The following is a 7,555-nucleotide window of genomic DNA, read 5'->3' as shown; positions in this document are numbered from 1 at the left end:
TTATTGTTTCTTTTACATAGAATGCTACCCATCATTTTTTATATTGTGATAAAGAACTATATAGTTCCCCAATTTGGGGATATTCCAATAATTTATTTTGTTGTTTTTTAATATATACCTCTTGTGTGCAAATTATAACCAGCTTTAATTTTTCTAATTTACTAAAAGTCCTTTTCCTTTTTATAGCCGAATTCAATCCATTTATGTTAATTGACAATAGTTTTATTTCTCCTTCCATTTTTTTTACTTATAAATAGGTTTTGTTGTTCTAGTCTATCTCTGTTCTTTTGCTTTTGCCCCCTCTCTTTTTGCTATTTCCTCTGCTTCTCTTTCATCTTTCTTTTGTTGTATCTCTCTCTCCCCTGTAGCTTCCTCTTGTTGTATGTCCCCCTTTTCCCCTCTTACTATCTCTCCTTCTTGTACTCCAAAATAGTGATCATAAAATTGTTCTGCTTTTTCTATGGAATCCAATCTGTGTCTTTGCTCCATCCAAGTCACCAATATTCCCTCTGGCATCAGCCATGTAAATTTTACTCCATTCTTAATGAGCTGTTTTGTCAAAAATTGATATTCCCTTCTTATCTCTCTTACTCTTCTGGGAATCTGTTTTAGAACCACTATTTCTTTCTCCTATTTTATGGGTTCATCTCTTGCTCTTTGTTGTATCTCTGTTCTTATTGCTTTTTTAGTAAATCTCACATGTACCTCTCTAGGAAGTCTATTTCTTCTCACATATCTAGTATAGACTCTAAATATTTCATCCACTTCAGCAAACACCTTTTCTTTGGATCTCTCTAAAACATTTGCCAGAAGCTCTGCCATTATTTCCACCAATTTTTCTCCTTTTACTTCTTCAACATTCTGAAAGTGTAGGTAATAATCAGCCTTATACATCTCTAATAGTATTATTGTTCTCTCCTGATTTTTGTCTGCCAAGGTAAGTCTATGATCAACCTCTTCCACTCTTTTCTCTGTTTGTTCAGCCTTCTCTTCCACTTTCTGAATGCATTGTTCATTTTTAGCCATCGGTTGTTGAAAATTTTCTATTTTATCCTCTAACTATCCTTTCTTGAGGTCTTCATGTATAACTTGAAAGAAGGCTTTAATCTCTGCCTGCATTATGTTCATCCTTTCTTGTTGAAGTATTGTGTCCAACTATCTTTGACCTGCTGGGCTGGATGCAGTGGATGATGATGATGAGGATGGCACAGATGTGGTTTTCTTCATTTTATAGTGCTTTAATTGTAATTTAATTATAATCCCAGAGACACATGATTATAATCCACAAAGCTAAGACAATGAAACCATTATTTGTAATCCAAAATAAAGGTGAAAGTGAAAGTATAAATTGTAATTGAAGAGTTATTAGATTGCTAGTCTTCCGTTTTTCAAAAAGTGTCCAAAAACTAAATTGTAATCCATGTAGGCACACAAAATCCTAGAGTTCCACCAGTCAGCTGTCTTATATCTTCAAAGGGAAGGTTCATAGAGCAACAATAAAAAAAAGAAGAGGCAAAGTATTTACTGTTCACTTTGTATAAATTCTGCTTAAATAAGAGCTGCGCTTATTTAAATAGTCTCAGTGTTTCGCTCTCTGTCTCAAGTGTCTAGCATAAACAGCTTGCTAGCACAGATGTTACTTGTTTTGACAGCCAACCCTTATCTTTTTCTTTCAAAGATATATATATATATATATATATATATATATATATATATATATATATATATATATATATATATATATATATATATATATGGATCTTTGGTTGTTCGGGTTTTCTCCCGCGTAAGATTCGAAGTATCTAGGCAACGTTTCGATGAAGTCTCATTCATCATCTTCAGGCTTCTGTCTCCGGCTCTGTGCTTTTCAGAGTAATGTGAGATTGCAGCTGCTTCCTCCTTTTAACTGCCAGTGGGGTGGGACTTGATTGGGTGGGGGCTTGGCTGTGTTCTGATTGGGTGGGGGTGTGTTCTCATTGGTAGGGGGTTTGGTTGTGTTCTGATTGGTTGGGGGGTTAGCCGTGTTCTGATTGGTTGGAGGCGTGTTCTGTTCAGGTGGGGGCTTGGCTGTGCTCCAGACACATCCCCACAGAAACCATCATATGTGGAGTTGAAACCAGCCTGACCAAAACCAACCCTGATGATGCTAACAAAATCAGACTCGAAATCACCAGCATCCTCTGCACTAGCAAACCACCCAAAAGCAACTTATCCAAAGAAGAACAAACTGCACTACTTAACCTGAAAGAAGACACCAGCATAATAATCCTACCAGCAGACAAGGGCAATGCGACAGTGGTTATGAACACATCTGACTACCAAACCAAGCTAACCAACCTACTCCAAGACCCCACATACAAACCCCTAAAGACAGACCCCACCACCTACCTAGAAAAACTACCAAATCCAAAATAAAAGCCTCCCCATCAGTGAAGAAATCCAGCAACGAATCATACCCAGAGAAAATCATCCAGATGCCCCAAGCTTTATGGTCTCCCAAAATACACAAAGAAGGAACCCCACTCAGACCAATAGTCAGCTCCATAGGCTCACCTCTACAAAACCTAGCCAAATTTCTGCCAAACAACTACAACCTTATGCAGAATCCATCAACTCACACGTAAGAAACTCATTCCAGTTCATCGAGATCATAAAGAAACAAAACTTACAACCTAGCGACCTACTAGTAAGCTTCGATGTCATATCCCTCTTCACCCAAGTGCCAATAAAAGAAGCCTTGACAGCCATCCAAAACAAATACAACCCCCCCAAGCACATCCTAGATCTAACCAACCACTGCCTATCCAATACATACTTCACCTACAATGGACAAAAATACAAACAAATAGAAGGAGCACCCATGGGATCACCCCTCTCACCTGTCATCGCCAACCTCTACATGGAACACTTTGAAACACAAGCTCTAGAAAAATACGACCACAAACCCAAACTCTGGCTCAGATACGTAGATGACACCTTCATAATCTGGCCACATGGGAAAGAAAAACTGAACAACTTCCTCACACACCTCAACAGCCTACACCCCAAAATACAATTCACCATGGAAACAGAAGCCAACAACCAACTTCCCTTCCTAGATGTCTTGGTATACAAAGATCCAATGGCTCCCTAGGACACACCATCTACCAGAAGAAAACACACACTAACCGCTATCTACATGCACTCTCACACCACCACCCAGCACAGATCAATTCCGTAGCCAAGACACTCATCTCCAGAACAAAATGCTTAGCCGATGAACAACACCAAAAACCGAACTACACACTCTCACCAACGTACTTACAGCCAATGGATTCCAAAGAAAGAAAATTACCCACCTAATCCAAAAAGAAACCCCAACCAAAATCCAAGACAGAGAACAAGAAAACGGCAAAGCCCTCCTCCCATATATAAAAGGCACTACAGACAAAATCAGCAAGATCCTCCAAAAACACAACATCAAAACAGCATTCTGCACAAACAGAAAAATATCCACCATCCTAAGAAACCCCAAAGACAAAATCGAATTAGAAAACCAAGGAGTATACGAAATCCCCTGCACTGCCTGCCCTACCACATACATTGGACAAACTAACAGAAGAATAAATGCACGCATTGAAGAACATAAGAACTCAATCAAAAAAAGAAGAAACGACCTCTTCCCTGGTCCAACACCTCAAAGCCACAGGACATGAAATTGATTTTAAAAATACCAGAACTATCGCCAAAACCGAACACTTCAACAGCAGAATAATCAGAGAAGCCATAGAGATAGAAAAACGGCCACACAGCATGAACAAACGAGATGACACCTCCCGCCTTCCAGCCATTTGGAAACCCGCCCTCATGAACAGACGAGTACCTAACATGAAGAAGGACACCAGACCCACACCCATGAGAGCCACACAAGATGCCACCACCACACTTCCATGTAGAAAACAGACTCTCACCCACTCAGAAGATGAGACACGACCATGGACCAGAAGCTGCACTACAGCTGCATCACTACCCACTTCAAACCCTCCGAGCCATACATGAAGCAAACCGACACCCACTATGAAGATGCAACAGGACCACGAACTAGAAGCCAAACAGCAAGATCACAACTCACCAGTTCAAATCCCCAGCAACTAAGACTAACTGGAGCACAGCCAAGCCCCCACCTGAACAGAACACGCCTCCAACCAATCAGAACACGGCTAACCCCCAACCAATCAGAACACAACCAAACCCCTACCAATGAGAACACACCCCCACCCAATCAGAACACAGCCAAGCCCCCACCCAATCAAGTCCCACCCCCACTGGCAGTTAAAAGGAGGAAGCAGCTGCAATCTCACATTACTCTGAAAAGCACAGAGCCGGAGACAGAAGCCTGAAGATGATGAATGAGACTTCATCGAAACGTTGCCTAGATACTTCGAATCTTACGCGGAGAAAACCCGAACAACCAAAGATCCACATACAAATACCATGAGAACCTCAGAAAACAAATATATATATATATATATATATATATATATATATATATATATATATATATATATATATATATATATATATATATATATATATATAATTTCCTTGCACCTTCCACTTCTACCAGCAGGTGTCACTGTTGCTCTGCTTTTCTCCCCTTTATTTTATATTGTATTATTCAGTCCGGGATTTCCAACAAAAAAGAAAGTTCTTTAAGTTCAAATTTTTAAATGTTTTATTTTTAAAAACAAACATACACGTACAAAACATAAAAACATAAAACCATCTTCCATTTTATATACATACAGTGTGTCAGTTGGTTACATATCATTTGTGCTATCCTTTTGTAGTCATTTACTCACAATTTATATCAGTCTTCACATTGTCGAACTAACATATGCTTATATATTTATCAGTTATTAATCATCCATGACTAAACTATTTATTCCATCATTTTATACGAGGTGTTCCAAGTTTTATCTTAAAATTTGTGTTATACCTTCAACCAGTGGTTATATATATCTATATTATGTTTTATATCAGTCTATTAAATTTCTATCACAAAATTATCCAGTCTATTACATTACCATGCCTTTTTATCCAACCATTGATAAAACAAATCCCATATCATATAAAATTGCTTGTCTTCTTGTTCTCTAATTTCAAATGTCAGTTTACTCATTAAAGCACAGTCCATAATTTTTTTTATAACTTCCTCCTGCCTAGTATTTTGTCATTTTTCCAGTTCTTCACAAATACAATTCTAGCTGCTGTTAAAACATTTACAATCAAATATTTCAGCTCTTTATGGTATATGTCCGGTATGACTCCCAATAAAAAGATCTCTGGTTTAAAGTCTGTATGTTGTTTTATCATTTTTCTAACCATGTGTGGATTTTAGTCTAATATTTCTTCACGTCCAAATATGTCCACCACATATGGTAATATGAACCACGTATCTGATGACATTTCCAGTATTTATCCAATTTATTCTTAAACATTCTCGCAAGTCTCATCGGGGGTAAGTGCCACCTGTAAAAACATCTTATACAAATTTTCTTTATATGCAGTTGACACTGTCATTTTATAATTTTGAGACCACAATTGTTGCCATTTTTCTAAATCAATCCCATATCCAAAATTTTTCCCCCAAGCAATCATTGTTTCTTTGACTTGTTCCTCCTCCAATTTAAATTCTAATAGATGCCCATAAAGTTTTTAAATTACCTTTTCATCAATACCCATCAAAATTTTATCTAAATCAGTCAACTTGTCATAAATACCTTCTGCCTTAGAGTCTTTATCAAACCTAGATTGTATTTGCAAATATGAAAACCAATTCATTTTTACACCTTGTTCTTCCAACGCTTGCATAGATTTAAGTTCACCCTTATCATTCAATATCTCCCCATATCTAACTGTTTGTTCCTTTTTATATATTATTGGATAAGAAAAAGTTTCAATAGTTGATATTCATGTTGGAATTTTAAGTAATATTGTCTTTTTATCTTCTCCCAGTTCAAAAACAATGCCTCTTGAATATAATGTCTTCTAAAATACTCCTGTGTTTTAGTTCCCTTATACCAGAGAAAGGCATGCCACCCCAGCAGCAAGTCATGGCCTTCTAAAGTCAATAATCTACTGTTCCTTAGTGTTATCCATTCCTTTACCTACATCAAACTTGTCGCCTGGTAATATAGCTCCCAATTGGCAAGTCAAACCCTCCACTTATTCTTGCATCTTGTAACAGTTTTAATTTTATTCTTGCTTTTTTACCCTGCCAAATATATTTCAACACAATTCTATTTAAATCTTCAAAAAAAACCTCTTTCCCTAATCGAATAGGAATTGTCTGGAATAAATATAAAACTCTAGGCAATATATTCATCTTAGTTGTGGATATTCTCCCAATCAATGATAGTTGCAATTTTTCCCATTTCATCAAATCTGTCGCAATTTGCTGTTTGAGTTTAACAGTTATCTTCCTTCAGCGTACTACATCTTGGTGTAATATGAATCCCTAAATATTTAACCTTGTTCGTGACCTGTATTTTTAAAATTTCTTCCAACTCTTTCTTTCGTCTTGCTAACATATTCTTTGTTAATATCTTTGCTTTGTCTTTGTTTATTCTCAAACCTGCTACTTTTCCGTATTCTTCTATTTTTTTTCTATTAATTTGGGTGCTGTTTCCAATGGGTCTTCTAATATAAATACCAGGTCATCTGCAAAAGCTTGCAATTTATACTCCTCCTTTTTAATTTTCATTCCTTTTATTCCTTTTTCTTCTCTGATATTCCTATTCAAGACTTCCAATGTTAACACAAACAGCAGAGATGACAATGAACAGCCTTGCCTTGTCCCTTTTCTTATATCTATGGATTCAGTTAATTCTTCATTCACCATCACCTTTGCAGTTTTTTCATGGTATATTGTTTCAACGGCTTGGATAAATTTCTTACCAAAGCCCATTTGTATCAATTGCAGTAAAATAAATCGCCAACTCACATTGTCAAAGGCTTTTTAAGCATCTAGAAACATCAAGGCTATTTGCTTCTCAGGGTGTGCTTCATAATATTCCAGAGTATCCAAAATGATTCTCACATTGTCTTTGGTTTGTCTTTTTGGCAGAAATCCATTTTGATCAGTATGAATAAAATTATTTAAGTATCTTTTTAGTCTTTCTGCCAAAATTAAAGCAAAGATTTTATAGTCTGAGTTCAATAAAGATATGTCTATAATTTTTAACTTGCTGTAGGTCTGTACCTTCCATTGGTATAAGTGTAATGTATGCTTCTTACCATGTTTTTGGTATTCTTTTCTTTAACATAACTTCATTCATAACTTCTAAAATATAAAAAATTCAATATTTCCTGAAAAGTCTTATAAAATTCCACTGGCAAACCATCTGGACCTGGTGCTTTGCCAGCATTCTGTTTTTTTTAAGGCTTCTGTTAATTCTATCATTGTTATACTTCCTTGTAACATTGTTTCAATGTTTTGGAGTATCTGAGGTAGGTTCACTTTCTGAAGATATTGTTTAACTTTTTCTTCTTGAATATTTTCTTGAAAGTACAG

The sequence above is a fragment of the Pseudonaja textilis genome, chromosome Z (assembly GCF_049901715.1).
Source record: "Pseudonaja textilis isolate UNSWEBS1 chromosome Z, rPseTex1.2, whole genome shotgun sequence".
In the NCBI taxonomy this organism is placed as follows: Eukaryota; Metazoa; Chordata; class Lepidosauria; order Squamata; family Elapidae; genus Pseudonaja; species Pseudonaja textilis.
Note: the sequence above shows the minus strand (reverse complement) of the source record.